The sequence below is a fragment of the Podarcis liolepis genome (genome assembly GCF_965112155.1).
Source record: "Podarcis liolepis genome assembly, chromosome: 1".
In the NCBI taxonomy this organism is placed as follows: domain Eukaryota; kingdom Metazoa; phylum Chordata; class Lepidosauria; order Squamata; family Lacertidae; genus Podarcis; species Podarcis liolepis.
Window position 1 is genome coordinate 102,406,979 of NC_139554.1, and position 18,157 is coordinate 102,425,135.

General features: G+C 42.5%; 1 protein-coding gene across 1 annotated transcript in view; it reads left to right on the forward strand.

Annotated features, from left to right (window-relative positions):
• The first annotated feature begins 479 nt into the window (after nt 1-479).
• Nucleotides 480-18,157, forward strand: part of LYPD6 (LY6/PLAUR domain containing 6) — a 62,864-nt gene continuing 45,186 nt past the window's right edge. The window contains exon 1 of the mRNA XM_083495273.1: nt 480-612. The gene's annotated coding sequence lies outside the window, so the exon portion shown is untranslated. The remainder of the gene's footprint in view (nt 613-18,157) is intronic.

The following is an 18,157-nucleotide window of genomic DNA, read 5'->3' on the forward strand; positions in this document are numbered from 1 at the left end:
TCAGCCCCCCCAAATATTTGAGGGGGCTGCCCCCCAAAGTTAATGGGCATTGCCATCATTCAAATGCCGTGCATGTGCCATGTCCTGTGATCGATTATGCGGGGAGGAGCTTGCTTGCTCCCCCCAACATATTTAATTGAAGTTGTCACTCCTGGTGGCAGGGGGTTCCACAGGCGCCCCAGAAGGATCTGGGAATCATTCCATGGATTCTGTGACATGCAACCCCAAAGCGATGGGCACAAGGGGTGATCTCTCGTGACCTGTGGAGGAACCTCCAGGTGGGTCGAAGGGCTGCGTGGCGAAGCCAAGGCTGCTTCTCCTCCCTTCTTTGGCTCTCTCTCGCTCTCTCCCTCCGCCTTGCAACGCGGGCGACCAGCCCTGCAGCTCGTCTCAACCCCTCTGATCAGCCAAGCCACGCTAATTGGCTGGCCAATGGCGAGGCAGCCCAAGAATTTAGCGCGGCTTCCGGCGCTCTCATTGGCTGGCGGGAGTGTCGGGGAGGCTGAGCGTTCCAGAGCAGGACTGCAGTGCACGCCGCCAGCCTCGCTCGCTGCATTGTGCGCTCGTGGGATGGGGCGGCTGGCCCGAGGCGGGCGGCTGGCCACGCAAGCGGTGAGTAGCCCGGGTCCCCCCCCCACCTTGATGACGGTTTTTAAATAAGGGGGAAAGGAGGGTCCCCGTGTGCAGGAGGAGGCACAGCGCTGCGCGCGAGAGGCGCAGAGTCTCAGGCGAGGCTTTTGTTGTGCGTTGCTCGCTGCAAGCGCTGGGGATCTGCAGCAACAGATGAAATGTTTGGGGAATTGATCGGCGCGCTTTGCAAGTGCACGATCACGAGCGCGGTGGTTCCCCCCCTTCCTGGGTCTGGTCTTCCCTCCTCGTCGGCGAGAGTGTCATGGTCAGTCCATCTCCCCCAAGGATCAAGAGCTGGCGAGCTTTCAGAGGGCAGGAAATGAAATAGGCGCTTCGCTGGGGGGAAGTTTCCGAGCTGGAGATCATACAAACGGATTCGAGACGGGAGGCTTACCTACGAAATACAGATGTATTTCTTTGCTAAATAAAGTGGACTTAAAAAAACAAACAAGCCTCCCCCCCCCCCACCTCCGTGATCGCAGAATATTCTGCAGCCTGGTGCTTGATCCCTACAGATGAAATGCTTAAAAGAAATATCTACGTGCATCTTCGCTGTTTTGCGGTATTCGAATTAAAGCTACATCCTAGTTTTAAATATTAGAGCAGAAACTCTATTAAGAGGAACAAACCAGGCCTTGTAGTTGAATATCTAGAACAGCTGCGTTGAGATGCTTAGGTTAAAGTTGATTCAGCTCTATTGATTTTTAGTGAGACCGTTTAGCGTGTTAAATGTGAATAAACGGAATGCATTTGGTGGTATACTGAGGATGCAGAACTCCTTTTTATTTAACAGGCTCAAGAGTTTACATTTTTTGAGGCTCCTTTTCTACTAATGTGACATACACACAAAGTTAATAGGCCTGACTCAAGTATGTACTCAAATGCTCTGTGAATGCATTTTGCTGTGAATTCCAATAGTTGCTTCTCATAGTTGCAAAGCATTTTGTCTGTAGGGTGATGCTCTTTTCATTGGATGGACATGTGTCTAGAACTGCTAAAAATTGATAGGTAAAGCCAGTACTTGCTGAGAAAATCACTTAAGGGAAGATGGAAGTCCAAGTCTAAGTTTAATCTTATGCATGTTTGCCCAGGAAAAAACCCGTGAGACTTAACTCCCAGGAAATCATGCAAATTGCAATCACTGGCTGTAATCTTTTGCACACTTACTTGGGAGTAAGTACCATTGAACACAGTGGGACTTACTTTTGAATAAACATACAAAGCTGTTAGATCATAAGTACATTTACTAGTGGTCTATATTGGTAATACAAGCGGAGTGATTCACACATTTATTTTAATGTGGTAGTCGATAATGTTGCACATTCTAGCCTGAATGCCGCCTTGCCACTTAAAAATGGAAAAAAAATTATTTCAGTCCTGAGATTTGCTTGCTTGTTTGTTTTTGTAAAAATAAAATAAAATGTGAACTTCAAAAGGTTTTCCTTTGGAATTGTTCATTTACCATAAAAACTTTCATAACTTTAATGACTCAAGAAAAATTGCAATTACTTTAATTCATCTAAGTCTGTCATTTTGGGCATTTGCTAGAATGACTGTTTTTGAAGTGATTCTTTGATTTCAAAATTGGTCTCATTGACTGACTTCTGAGTTAACATGCATAGCATCAAGTAATTTCACCTGTGTGTTGTGAGAGCCAGTGTGGTGGTGTGGTGAGAGTGTCGGAGTAAGACCTGGGGGAGCAGGGTTCAAATCCCCTCTCAGCTATGAAACTAACTGGGTGTGGCCAGCCATACCTACCTCACAGGGTTGATGTGGGGATTGATTGAAGAAGGGCAAAAAAGGTGGGATAGAAAGGCAATAAATAAATAGTAAAGGTAAAGGGACCCCTGACCATTAGGTCCAGTCGTGGCCGACTCTGGGGTTGCGGCGCTCATCTCGCTTTATTGGCTGAGGGAGCCGGCGTACAGCTTCCGGGTCATGTGGCCAGCATGACGAAGCCGCTTCTGGCAAACCAGAGCAGCGCACGGAAACGCCGTTTACCTTCCCTCCGGAGTGGTACCTATTTATCTACTTGCACTTTGACGTGCTTTCGAACTGCTAGGTTGGCAGGAGCTGGAACCGAGCCACGGGAGCTCAGCCCGTCACGGGGATTTGAACCGCCGGCCTTGTGATCGGCAAGTCCTAGGCTCTGTGCTTTAACCCACAGCGCCACCTGCGTCCCTTAATAAATAAATAAAACCATTTAATAAGTACAACATCAAATAATTTACACATGGATGAAAAGGGACGAAGATGCTTTGAACTGGTCTTCCATAAATGCATGATGCTTATAAATTACCTGATGTGTTTCAGGAAAAACAAGAGTAGGGCAAAGAATATTGATGTGTCCTGGCTTGGTAAGGTAACTAGAGGGTTATATCTTCAATAAATATTCCCACTTCTTACCTTTCTCTTTTCTTTTTAAAAATCTGTCTCATTCTATGCGCTGTCCCATCTCTCGTTTTGTGAGTTTGAATAAGCTATTTCAAGATTTATTATTATAGATAGAACGTCTACAGCTTGTGATCTCAAGCTGTAACATTCATTGAATGTGATGCATATCCAAGATTTGAAGTCAAACAATGAGATGTGATTTAAAGGATAGTAATCTTTCTTAAATTCACTTTAAGTCCAGGTGGTAAGGCCTGACAGGTTTGTGGATTGCTGCCGCAGTCGGCAGCAAGATATGTAGCCTTAAAGTCGAGTCAAGTTAAACATGAGGAAACTATTGTGTGATCGACTTTGTTTTTTTGTAAGAATCCTGATGTCCATCTATCACAGATGGATACAAAAAATGGCCTATAGGAGCAAAGCTAGATTCCAAAAGGTGTCCGAGAGATGGAGCTAATTATCTACAGTACACACTGGGACAACTTACACACATAAGATACATTTCTACATATGAATTACTATAGAAAAGGGGTACCAATCGGAGCCTTTTTGTTGCTACCGCACTTGGGAGTTGGGCACCCTAGAAATCATCCAAAGATCTACAACTAGATTGCACTCCCATTGTAAGGATTTTGAATTGTTCCACATGTGGAAATACTGGTTGATTATTTCGATCGAATATTTCTTTTTCTCTTTTAAAATTTATATCCCACCCATCTGGCTGGGTTTCCCCTGCCACTCTGGGCAGCTTACAGCATATATAAAAACACAACAAAACATCAAACATTGAAAAACAAAAAAATTCCTTCCAGTAGCACCTTAAAGACCAACTAAGTTAGTTCTTGGTATGAGCTTTCGTGTGCATGCACACTTCTTCAGATACAGGTGGCAGACCAACACGGCTACCTATCTGTAATTGAAAAACAAAATATCCTATATAACCAACCAACCAACCAACCAATAAATCAATCAATCAATAGAAATCAATAATGACAACAACAAAAATAATAACAATTTACAGTTATACCCAAATTAAAATAACCACCAACTCCACCTAAGCATTTAACCAACACCAACCCGACAAAAACAAAACAGAGGAACCAAAATTAGAACCGTTTAAAACAATTTAAACATTTTAGCCAATTGCCCCAAACCAAGAGTTGTTCCAGCAATGTCCCAGTGGCCTCCCAAGAGCCTCTTTTAGCTGTTCAGGGTGAGTCTGGGCCCCACTCCCTAGGCCAGGTGGAAATGGGCCTTACAGCAGGGAGCAGGTCTTCCTTCCAGGACTCATGGCAGCAGCAATGGTTATTTATCAAAACAAATTACCGTAGTGTTGTTACTTGGATATAAGGTAAAGGGACCCCTGACCATTAGGTCCAGTTGTGACCGACTCTGGGGTTGCGGCGCCCATCTCGCTTTATTGGCCGAGGGAGCCGGCGTATAGTTTCCGGGTCATGTGGCCAGCATGACGAAGCCGCTTCTGGCGAACCAGAGCAGCACACGGAAACGCCGTTTACCTTCCCTCCGGAGTGGTACCTATTTATCTACTTGCACTTTGATGTGCCAACTGCTAGGTTGGCAGAAGCAGGGGCCGAGCAACGGGAGCTCACCCCGTCATGGGGATTCGAACCACCGACCTTCTGATCGGCAAGTCCTAGGCTCTGTGGTTTAACCCACAGCGCCACCCGCATCCCTTACTTGGATATATGTCTGTGTAAAAAGTGTGTGCAAAAGTGGTTAGCTGTTGATAGAGTATGTGTTTGGCAGCGCAGTCTGGTCTGCATGTGCTTGGAAGTGATTCCCATGGAGTTCAGTGGGGCTCACTCCTAGGCAAGTTGCATAGGACCACCCCTTGTTAAAATCAGTGGCATTTATAACTGCTTTCCGTCCTCTTCCGTGTATAAGACTAGGGTTTTTCCTTTAAAAATCATGCCGAAAGATGGGGGTTGTTTTATACATGGGTAGTGCATAGGGTGGATGTTTGGTTGCTGCCGCGGCTGTTAGCGGCTATTGTGCGTGTGATTGGTTTCTGTGTAAATTGTGTTGATTGACTGAAGCTGCGGCAATTGGGCGTGCAATTGGCGGCTTCTGCCGGCGAGGGGACAGACGAAGCAGATTTTGCGACACGTGCAGGTGAGCGATTTTCGGCAATCCCATCCCAAAGCTCAACAACTCCGTGCCATCTCCCCTCCATTTTCTTAAATTTGAGTCCCCCAAAATAGGGGGCGTCTTATATATGGGGGCATCTTATACAGTGGTACCTCAGGTTAAGTACTTAATTCGTTCCGGAGGTCCATTCTTAACCTGAAACTGTTCTTAACCTGAAGCACCACTTTCGCTAATGGGACCTCCTGCTGCTGCCGCGCCGCCGGAGCATGATTTCTGTTCTCATCCTGAAGCAAAGTTCTTAACCCAAAGTAATATTTCTGGGTTAGCGGAGTCTGTAACCTGAAGCGTATGTAACCTGAAGCGTATGTAACCCGAGGTACCACTGTACACAGAAATGTATGGTAACTGGCTGGAAGGGTAATACGCAATTGTCTACAATTCATTATAGAGCTTTCTTGAAGAAATACATTTATGTTGTCTGTTTCTAGCAAACTATATTTAGTTTCTGGAGCTTTTCATAGAATCATAGAACTGTAGAGTTGGAAGGGACCACGAGGGTCATCTAGTCCAACCCCCTGGCGATGCAGGAATCTTTTCTCCTACATGAGGCTTGAGCCTACGACCTTGAGATTAAGAGTCTCCTGCTCTATCGACTAAGCCATCTTTTATTTGTTTTATTGTCACGCTGATGGAGAACCATTAATCCAGTGTCAAGAGTCCAGCAACACCGAAAGCGCTGTAGAATCAGGTGTGGGGATGTGGCTATGGTTTTTACTGTCTATGATTACTGAATATGTGATATTGAATACGATGATGATTCTGATAGAACTGGATAATCCCTGAGAATATGCTTCAGTACCTAAAATTATTATTTTGACTGTGTGTTAGGTTTACTGGTTTCATAGCTTACATAGCAGATTTATTTTCTCAAATAAAATCGACCTTCTATGAATCAAGTCTCTCTGTGTGAATATGGCACTAAGATTATCTCTAGTGGTGGCCTTGCACCAGCATAAAGCACTTCTTCTTGGACAAGGCAGGGCACCCAATATTTTCTGACCTCTGCAACGACTACATCCTCTATGGACCCATGAAAAGTTGCTCTAGAGCACTGGGAGATCTGCCAGGAGAGAATGAGAGAACTGTGATAGAGGGGATTGGTGTAAATTGAGTGTCTTGCCTCACACAAGTAAAAGTGCTTTACACTAGCACAAATACAGCAAATACAGAAATGCAGATTTCTTTCTGTGACACATAATGGAAATCAATGAGCATTATTCCACTGGGTAGGATTGTGGGTAGGATTTATGCAACATGTTCACAAAGCCAGCCGTCCTCCATTTTTGGTATTTGCAATGTAAATGGGAAACGGAACAGGATTCTTCTGGAGTTGATAAGCTATAGCTGGCACAAATAGTTGAACTATTAGCTTCTATATGCACTTTTCAATAATTAAATGGTTAGACTAGTAAGAGGGAAATACTAAACTCATTTAATTGTGCATATGTATATATACACAGTGTGTACAACTGTTGTACATGTATATTGTTCAGTGTACTCATTGCATATCCAATACGTGGAGGAAAGAGCATTTCTATAAAGCTATGGCTTTGTGCAGTTTCTATGGGCTTTTAAGATGAAAGATCTATAAGGGATTCCCCCCACACCCCACTGCTTTGTTGATATATCCTAAGCATGATAAAAATGGTTCCTCCAGTCCCATATTGAAAACTGGCTCATAACCAATAAATACTTTTTTATGTCTGTGTTAAGTTCAGTTCTTAGGAAATGCTGCTGTCATAACTCTCAGTCTAGCAAATGTATGTGGAAATAGGTTGCTGCGGGCACATTTATCACAAAGTCTGCAGTAATGGTTTAAGATTACTGTATCCAGCATGGGATAATATATGCACAATCCCATGCATTTCTTAATAGAATCTCTCTCAAATGCTACCAGCTTGTGCCTTAGGTACTGGCCTGGTTCATTAAACCATAGGCTTCTGTGTTCTCCACCCCTGCCAATACAGCTGTGAGGAGTTCAGAAGCTTCTGCTTCCTTTATAGATTAACCACAGTTTACCTTTACCTCTGAACCCTAAACTGTGGTCAATCTTAATTGTGTTTAGTGACAAGCCAGCTTTATAAAATATGCTTTGAAGTTGGCTGGTTTCCACAGAGTCCTTAAAATGTAACACTAAACCATAGCTGGCCATTGTATGTATGAGCTGCAACAAGGAAGATTTTGAAAGTGTTTGTTTCCTTTTTAGTTTAACCATACTTTGCATCATTGTCTGAATCCAGAAACCTATGGTTTATGAAGCTGGCTTGTTTCAATAAACTGTAGTTAAGAGTACCTACAGTTCAGGTTTGGATGCAATGCTAAATAGTGGATAATTTAAAAAGGAATGGAAAACGTACGATTGCCTTGTAGCAGTGGAAGAGAGGGGAGCCGCAGGCTCATTCATGTAATGGTAAGCCATATTTATTGTTGCTTCCAAAGCAGGCTTGTGGAGTGACAAGCCTAGTCTTGGTAGTAACTCTGTGCCTGCACTTGACCCTGGGTGAACAACCATGGAATGGATATATGTGCATTTGACAAAGCAATCAGATGACTGCATTTGTTGCATGTGTAGCAGCATTCCTCATGTGTCAGTTTAGAAATTGCTTGGGTTGCTGATTCCCTGTGGCTTCCTTCCACAGGGAGGCCTTTAAATATTTGAATTTAATACACATGGAATGAGCAAATCCTGTTGGATGCAACAACGCTCAACTTCAATGAATAGCAGTTGCATAAAACTTTTGATTTGATAAGCCTAAATTAATCAGCATAGTTTTGGGGTGGTTTACGTTTTATCCAATGCTTTTTCCCGCAACAAGAAAAAAGCCCTATTTGTGTGTTGATTCTTAAACACTTACATTTCAAAAATATATATGCATTTTAGTCTTTATGCTGCAGATCTAAAGGGAGCTTTCAAATAGATCTAAATCAGTGAGACAGTTTTCTTTATCATAAAATTAAGAGTAAATAGATGTCAACCATAATTGTTCTATTTAGAATGCATTCTTAGCACTATTGTTAAAATCCTTGGCACTGGTGCAGACTAAAGCTTTGATTGTGCTTAACAAGTTTACATATGTCGTTCCCTTTCATGTGGCAAACACTTTGAATCAGTTGAGTAATCCTGTAGTTGTGTTTCAGAGCTGCAGGAATGTTTACCATTAGTGAAAATTTATTCCATCCTGCTGCATAAATGCTTGGAACTAAAACATTCGGTACGTTACGCTACTTCACCCAAGCGTTCTAATGCTATAAGTAACCTTTGGGATGCCTAAACAGAAATATTGTATTGTTCCCGTATCCCAGCCAAAATATTATTTGATCATTTGGGACAGTGGTAAAATCCTGTCTTATGAACAGTACTCCCTTGAGCTATATGAGAAGAGAGTAGGTGCAATGCCTTGCATTTGCTTGGAGGGGAGGGAAATAAGGCACAAGCTCATGTCAGCAATGGATTGTGCAATTTGTCTACCTTTATCCTTGAAGCTGTTTCCAGGCACCAGTAGGCTAGCCTGGACCACCCCTGTGGGAGACCTGTATGGGGCTGGAAAATCTGGAGATGAAAGCAATACATACTTTAAAAGCATTAAATTCCTCCTTGATTCCACTGTTATCTGTAAAGTGAGCAAAGGAGATCAGTTACAAAAGAGAGAAACTTGATAATCAAACAAAGGTACTCCTTTTTCTCACTTGTTTGGGAAAAATGTTTACCTCGTAATGTTACCTTTCTTTATTAATTCCCTTTTCAAACATAATCTTTCTATGTTGGTGTCATTTTATTTGTTCTCGCTCTCTCTTTCCTGCATGTAATGTTCCTGTAGAACAACTGTTCCATTGCATATCTTCTGAGAACTTCACTTATCCTGAGTTGCACCTCATTGGTTTTCTGGAGCATCCAGTTACCTAAATGAGCATTATCAAGTACCAGTTAATTGTGTTGCTTGCAACTGAGGCTAATGGCTGCATTACCTAAATAGTAAACCAGAACAGAATTTCTATCTTGGTGAAAATAAGGTAGATAAGTAGTGGGGGAGCAAAGATGCTTAAAGATACATTCTTTATACACTAATTGACTTTTTAAAATCCTTTGAAATTTAGTGTACCTTGCTAAATATTTTTTCAGTTGTTCTGTATTCTTCAGCCAAGCCTTCAGTATGGGACAATTGCACCTTAGTTCATGGCTTTGTAATGTTTTTCTCTCTGCTCTTGAACAGCACAAAACATATGTCAGGAGTGCTCTGATGGTGTTTCCTGCTTGGCAGGGGGTTGGACTCGATGGCCCTTGTGGTCTCTTCCAACTCTATGATTCTATGATTCTATGATTCTAAGATAATTGGTTGATACTGGTAGCACTGATTTCCTCCTCCTGTGTGAAGAATTTCTCCCTCTTATTTTTATACCCAGTGTCAGCTCCTTCAAATTAATTCATTCTGTGTCTCCTGCGCTGGGTTGAGCTTAGCTTATATAGAGATGAACTTAAATTAAAACTATTGAGTTGAGGTGTAAGACATAACACCATGATCCTGAGCACAGTTGTTTGGAAGGGTCGTTAATTACAACAGAATTCAGTTCCAAAACCCTCCAGTCCAGATTGCAAATACTTTAGGCGCCATATTTATTACAGATCAGAGGTTAATTTGAATTTATCTGTACCTATCTATCTTTTTGGGGGAAACAGTATGGTAGCTTGGGGACAGTATAATCCTTTGTCTCTGTTTCCAAGATAGTGACTCAGGATCTTGAAGGCTTTGAAAACCTATACAAGTCTTCAAGCAGTGGTTGCTGGAGCCATTAATGACATATGACTGAAAAGGGGTTGAGATTAAGAGAGTTTAGCAGCAAAATGTCAGTCCAGGCAATAAGATCATAGATGGAATTCTAAGGTTTGATAACCAGTGACATACATGCCTTCTCATGACTCAAAGGACAATATTTACATTCTCTATATTTGAACCACGCTTGTCTTCTAGTTATATGCAATGTTCTCCTGGGCATGTTTCCTTTAAGTCAGGGATGCAGAACTAGGGTTGTTGGACTACAACTTCCATCAGCCCCAGCCAGCATGGTCCATGGTCAGGGATGATGGGAATTGTAGTCAAGCAACATCTGGAGGACCATGGGTTTCTGAGCTCTTATTTAAGTGAATTTTTTTTTAGGGGGAAATTTCAGTTGGAGGATTTGCGAGATCCCATTATCTTGTCACTAAATCTTTGCTTCAGGGCTGCATATTTGAGGCTAAAAATATTTTGGAGTAGAAATGATATGTAGTTGAAAAGAAAATTTAAGGAACCAGGGGTGGAGGGAAGTCACGGGATTCGGAGAATCCCATTTTATGGATCTGATATTGTTTTTTGTGTATATTTTTCTACGTTTGTTGTTGTATTTGTTATTTTTTCCTGTTTTTGTTATTTTTGTTGAATTTTTAATAATATTTTTTTTAAGGACTGCATATTGTTGCACTGCCATAAGAGTAATAAGATACAGAGGGTAGTGTTGAATACGTATGTCTTGCAGGTGTCATTGGAAAGTTGATAATACAGCCACATTTGCTCATCCTAGATAATTTTGTCCTGGCATTGACATCAAGGGCAGCACTTGGAATGACAGGCTCCTCTTGGAGCAGGAAGCTCATTATGCTTTAGGCTTACACTCCTGAAACTGGCACAGAATTTATATGACATCACATAGCTGGCAAGATAGTAGCTCTGCTCCACAGGCTGTATGGAAACACAGCCTGTGTACAAATAATTCGTGTAAGGGCTCCTTTTTTTTCAGCTGAAGAGGGAATATTAACTTTTATCAACTGGTAGTAGGGTGTCATCTTGGAAAACAGAGCCATATGTTTTCCTGTAGCCCTTTTCCATTTGTGAGGAAAGTTTTTTTCCCCTTCCTAGAGAATCAAATCTCTGTCTCTTTCATTTTTTTAAAAAAATAAATAGTGGAACTGCTCCAGAACTAAATGGAATGTGGTTTTGAAGAACTATACCACTGGTATCCCTTTTTGGATGAAGAACATGAGCAGGTTGGAAAAGACCTCAGTGTCCCAAGTGACCCTTTCCATAAATCAGCAGGAGCTTTGTCGTAGATATCAATTTGTGGTAAATCTCAATGGCCCATGTGAATTAGACCTCAGTATATGAGCTGCAGTGATTTCCTTGCGGCCATAAAATTTGTCCTTTTTTTCATCTGGAGGGCAAAAAGGGACAGACAGAAAATAAAGCTCTTCTCCTTTATTTTGGAGCTAAGACAAGCTAAAGACAACTTGGGTTTGGCTTTTTCTGGTTTCGGTTCTTAAATACTTGTTCGATTCTCAGTGTTCCTTGTTTTGTATTCTCCCCACCCCCACCCATTCTCCTTCCATGGCTACAACTGTATTGTTAAACTAAGTTCAAATCCTTGCTTGCCTATGAGGCTCACTTGTTGAGGCTAATCGCTATCAATATTTAGTCCAGGCAAAACAGAACTACGGTTAGTGGATAGGCCATTTGACTCTGGTTTGAGTTTACAGTTTGTCCTGGAAGGGGGTTGCATCCTCCCTGAACAGGGGTGAGCCACCCATGAGGCTAGGTGAGGCTGTTAGCCTCGGGTGGTGGATCCGGCCCTCTCCCTGCTCCTGCTATTGTTCTGCTGCCAGCCCTGCTGGGGCTTTGCCCTCAATGCTGGTGCAGCGCTGTTGCCTTCACGGTCCTCACCTCTGTTGCTGCGTCATGGTGGTAGCATGGGCACAGCCTCAGGCAAGACTGCAGTTGTGGGACCAGTGGCAGTATGGGTGGGGCAGTGGAAGAAAGCCCAGATCTGTGGAGGGGGGGGGAGTTGACATGGGGGAAGGGGCATAATTGTGGTGTTTTGCCCATAGCAGCAAAATGTCCTGATCCAGCCGTGCCCCTGAATTTATAGTTTGGGGATACCCTTGGCATGGTACTCTTGTTAGATGCATCAGTGGTGCTGGGTTCCTTTTTCCAGCTTCAGCTGGCTCACTCACCAAGACCCTTCCTTGCTGTCATTGTGTATGTCCTTGAAACATCCAGAATTGATTTGGGTGGGTCAACCCTTAAATTGTTCAGAAACTTCAGCTGGTACAAAGTGCCGCAGGTAGGATGCTGAAGGGCAATAGCCAGTTTTGTGAGATCTACCCCAGCTGCTGATATATTTCTGTGGTCAACTCAGGCTGCTGATCTTAACCCTTTAAAGCCCTCAACACTTTGGGACCTGTATGCCTCAAGGACCACTGTCTTCCATATGAGCCTCCAAACCCAATTCAGTGATTGTCTGGGACTTATTAATGAGTAAGCCCCATTGGACATGAGTATCATGCCTGATATATTGTATTCTGTTGGAAGCCACACAAAGTGGCTGGGGTGCCCCAGTCAGATGGGTGGGGTACAAGTAAGAAATTAGTAGTATTCTTACTACTACTACTACTACTACTACTACTACTACTACTACTAAATAGACATAGAATTGCAGTGTTGCATTTCTGTGCTGCTTGACTTTTTTAAATAGTGTTCTTATTCCACATCCATAGCATTTGTCTTGTTATCTCACTCTTTGCTTGCTGTGTTGCTCTTTATTTTATTTTATTATTATTATTTTTTAAAGAAACATTTCAGAGCACCAGTAGAGAGCACTTTTATACAACAGGCCAGACCTCTGCAGATGTGTATTTCCCCAGCTCTCCCCAGCTCTCCCCAGCTGTAGCAGAAAGAGGGCGCATGACCAGCCTTTGGAGCAACTGCACCGAAACCTGCCCTCTAATTAATCCCCGATACCTTTAACACTGTGGTCTAATTTGGTAAGAAGTTCAAAGGGATACAGTTTCACCTCTTGGCTCCTGGGCTGTAACTAGATAGCCTTATAGACAACATTGTTGAAACATGTATCTTGTGTCCATGTGTAAACTGAAGAGCGCTGCAGACCATGACCTAACTGTGAGGAACCTCCTTTGTGACAAGGGAACATGCCAACATTAAGACACTTCAGCGCTACTTAAGTTTACTTCTGGTCTTCACATGATGTTGCTGATGGAGGTGGTGGTGGTGTTGATGATGATGATAGTAAGAATAATAATGAAATTGGAATTTAATGTAGCATTATGTACACAGGAAATGAGGTCTGCTCATGTATTTAAACTCCCCCCTCTTTCCTTCCTCCTGTTCCTCCTGAACCTGCCCTGTGGTTCCCCTAATCTCCAGAACAGTTTTAGGGGGAGGAGAATCCCAAATGTGAGCAGAACTCATTCCATGCACACAGCAACTTAGTTGAATCCCATCCAGTGTGCCTTCTAGAATTCATACGCTTACACTAGAATAAAGCTTTGTTCTTTAGACAGCTATTCCCTAGAAAGAGTTATGTTTTGCTTGAAACTGTTTTGGGACTTCTCTATAAATGCTGTTTTATGCAGCTGTGGGTTTTTCATCTTTGCATCTCTTTCTACTGCTGTTACTCCGTACTGGTGGTTTCTTAAATGTCAGATCTGCATTACGTATGGGTAGCGTGAGTGCATCTTCTTTGCTTTTAATGTGATGTTTGCATTATGCATGATACTACTGAAGAATAACATGGAGGACAGTGAGATAAATGAACAGAGCTCTTGTTCCATCTCCTCTGTAGCATTTTAACCCTATTGGAGGTGTTGTTTTGAATCTGCCCACTGTTGGGTCAGAATGTTTGCACCCTGAAAACACAATGATGTTAAATAAAGGAGTACAGTGCATGGATGGTAAAGCAGACTTCTGAGAGGGTTTATATAGGCAAAAAACCCACTGAATTCAATGAGGCTTGCTTCTTAAGTGTGCATTGGATTGTAATCTAAATTACTGGCCATGGGAAAGAGCCTATATCACTTGATGGGGCTCATTGGGGTTCCATTAAGGCCTGTCCACAGTGCTGAAAATCACCTTTTGGAAATGAAATAATATTTTAATAAAATGTTTTGGCTGGATACTGCAAGAACCACTGGGGATTCAGAAGCTGGTATATATGTGAGAGTTATGAATGTTATTGATGTATGTCTCGCTGAAATGCTTTTGATGTTGTAAGGAATAAGTAATTTAACAGGTGCCAAAGATGTATAGTTAGGAGACATCTATTTTGTCAGTGTTCACAGTGAGCCAATTGCCACTTCTGCATTTGTAGGATTTTAAATACACAGAGCTGTGATATTGATTGGACAGATCCTCTTATGGTCATTATTGGCATTAACCCCCAATTTTCAGACATTCACCTGATATGCTTTCTCCTGGGTGTCCACAGCCTTTGCATTTTAGGTGCATAAATGAAATATGAATGTATTTTATGCCCTTCAGCTCAGTTTGTGAGAGTATCTAGTTTCAGTACCTAGGCTCGGTCAGTACTGTGCTTTCCTTGTCAGGACTTAGTCGTGGAACATTTGAAGTAAAAAGATAAAATAAAACTGCAAAACCTCGTTTCTCTTATCACTGTGTGACCAAAACCAACCCCCCCCCCAACTTGGAAATAGGGGCATATTCAGTGCAAGCTTAAATATTGGTGCAAGTTACTCTACTGGGCCCTCTCAGCCTTGAAGAGATCATGATGTAGATACCAATAATTATTTAATGGTGTCTTTAATAATGTCTTTCTTGACGCTCTGGGCAAAATGGGAATTGGGGTGGTGGTGTTTGGCAATTTGATGGTGTTGGGGAAACAATCATATCTGCTCTCACCATCCTCTTGCAACTGGTTCATAGTGTATCTATGTACATCACAGCCTTCACTCTCTCCCTCTGCTCAGAAAATCATAGTGAGTTGGGATACAGTAGGCACCCCTAGCAGAAAGAATTCTCAACACATTTGCCAAGTTTCCAATTCTCGGGATTCGTCGTGGGCAGTCCATGGCGCTTAAACTTCTAAGCTGGCTTTCTTGGTAGTTCTTCTGCCTTGAAACAAGTTAACTGGCAATGTAGATTTTCTTTATGCAGATGGAGCATAGTTGCCTCCAGGATAAACTCGCTGTATATTTGCTGAGCTTTTATAACTTGGACAAAAACAAAACTCATGATGTTTCACACTGGTTAATTATTACTTGGCACCCTTCATCTTCAAATACCTTTATGAATGTTCATGAATAATCACAGAAGGTGGTATTTATTATTGCCATGTAGCACATCAGACTATAAAGACATTGATTTATTTCTTTAATTTCTCTCTCCAGACTACGAATGATAATCGAGATTAGATTTGAGAGGTTGATGTCTTGTCTGATCTCCCCCACCCTGTAAAAGTCTTGGCTACATAGTCTTGCTCTGTACTAGACTCCTAATGGGGTTATTTCTGGCTGGGTGAGGATAAATTTATTGTGATGGATGGAACTATAAATTATCCGTTTGCCCTCATTTACAAATTAATGGCTTGGGTCCTGAAATAAAAGTGGAAAGTCAAATTAAGTGGAGTCGGTCATCACCATGTCTGAGACCTGTTCAGCTTCTTTGCTTCTCTCCAGTTCCTATTTCATTACCTTCCTCAGCAGCCCAACGTGCCTCTGCAAGTATTGCAAAGTAAGCAGACAGGACAGTTAGTTAACTAAGAGGGAAGGTTTATGATGGCAGAATTGTTCTCAGTTCTAAGGTTCTCTTAGTGAAGGAGTGAGCTGGATAGCGGTAGCCTGATAATAACCAAACAAAAAGCTAGCCACACTTTGCGTTTTAAATAGTTGCTTACCTAGCTTGCCCAATCGGCTGTAGGTACTAACTGTTGATGGGCAATGCAAGGAAGCAGAACATGCCACTATATTAACTGAAGTGGCTAATCTAACCGACTGAAAGGTCATTCCGTCTTTTGGACAGTAGAAATCGGTACAGCTCCAATCTTCTTATGATTTTTAAAGAGTATCATCCCAATTCACTCTCGGAGAGCTACTAAATATTTCTTGCACTGTCTGAACGTAATACTCCCTCCTAGAGAAGTTAGACTGGCTCCTTCCTTGCTATCTGTCTGCTGGCAGGTAAAGGCCTTTCTATTCCAAAAGGGCTTTGGGGACTGATTGTTTTTGAGGACAGAGCAGGTGCTGTGATTTTTTAAAAATTGTTATTGGATTTTTACACATTAAAACAACACTAATTGAATTATAATAATTATTGCCTTTCCCCATGTTCTTAGCTGGTTCTGTTTTATCTGTGTAAAGTCCTGAACTGGAAAATGGCAGGGTATAAATAAATACAATAACAATACAGTTGAAAGTTTTTCTTTTGGGCTTTATTCTGCAGAATGCGGTATGAGTAAGCGCAGTGACGCTCTGGATGATAGGTCTTCAGTTGGGCACCCTGCTGCGCACTTTAAACAGCAGGGCTCCCAACAAAACAAACAAGCTTTTCATCATAGTAAAATGTCCTAGTGTTTTGACAGCTTTGTCTGGACATCACATTACACTGTACTGAAAATGGAAGCATTTGAGCCAATGAGAGTGCAGGGATGGTGTTCAGTTATTGACCCGGCACTTCATAGTTTACATTTTCAGTTAGGTGGATCCCCTGAACTCTTTCTGACTCAAGACATCAGATGTGCGTGAAGCTTCTCTTGTCATTGCTTGATGTGCATCACACATTATGCAAATCCTTTAGCGCTTACTGGTTCCATGCTCTGCATCTTACAGAATCTCTGAGTCTTTTGAAAGTAGTACTTAACGCAGGTGGATCTCTGTTCAGCTTTATGGAAATAAAAAACAAGTCACAAATAGTTGTCATGGGGCTGGGCCCTTCCTTAACACACCTTTTAGTTGCTGGAAGATTGATACATTTTGCAGAACTGAAGGTGTGAGGCAAGGATAAGATTGTGAATTCGTATTTCTCTCCCTCACTCCCTCACACACACTTATTTAGGGTTATTTTTCCCAAACAAAAAGTATGTATATCCCACTTTTTAATCAGTCTTCAAGATTACCAACAACAAATAGTGATCATAAAAAAGAAATATGGAAGCGGTGAAGAATAACAGTGCCCCAGACCAGAAATTAGCTGGATTAGCCTCTGCTTTCCAACTTAGATCAGTGAATTTCCCAAAGTCATATTAAAAGAAGAATTGGGTTTTGCCATGCTCTAGAAAGCAGATCTGGGATGCAGGTGGTGCTGTGGGTTAAACCACTGAGCCTAGGACTTGCCGATCAGAAGGTCAGCGGTTCAAATCCCCGCGACGGGGTGAGCTCCCGTTGCTCAGTCCCTGCTCCTGCCAACCTAGCAGTTCGAAAGCACATCAAAGTGCAAGTAAATAAATAGGTACCGCTCCGGCGGGAAGGTAAACGGCGTTTCCATGAGCTGCTCTGGTTCGCCAGAAGCGGCTTAGTCATGCTGGCCACATGACCCGGAAGCTGTATGCCGGCTCCTTCTGCCAGTAAAGCGAGATGAGCTCCGCAACCCCAGAGTCAGTCATGACTGGACCTAATGGTCAGGGGTCCCTTTACCTTTAGAAAACAGATGGTGATTAAGATTGCAATTCTAAGCCTTGTTAAATATGATAGAACTTACTTCTGACCAGACAAGGAGTAACCCATTGATTATTTTGCCCTTTTTGAAATTGGTGTGTAACATCTCAGCTCTGTCCTTAGACATTGCTACATGAGGAGCACGCAAGCGTGAATGGGCAGCTCTTTATTCAATAAAGTATATTTCTCTATTCTCCAGGCTCCTGCTTTACCCAGACGATGTTCCATATGCAAGCTTTGGTTCAGTACAAGTGGCAACCTATGCTTGGCAGCTGTTCCTGAATTCTTCTTCCTATAGTGGGAATGTGTGGAGTTCAGTTGCAACCTGCCTTCAAGTCAAGTGCGGCTGAAGGGCAGGTTTGCTAGTTCCTGACATCTTCTGGTGTCCCAGGGTAGGAGAGGAGAAACAATGGACCTTCCTATTAGCAGTTCATGATAGGTGCCAGAAATGCCACCTGTCCACATGAAATGGGTGGGGTTAGCCACACTGTGTTTACCCTTTTTTACTACCTCAGTTAAGATGAAGCACAGGAGATG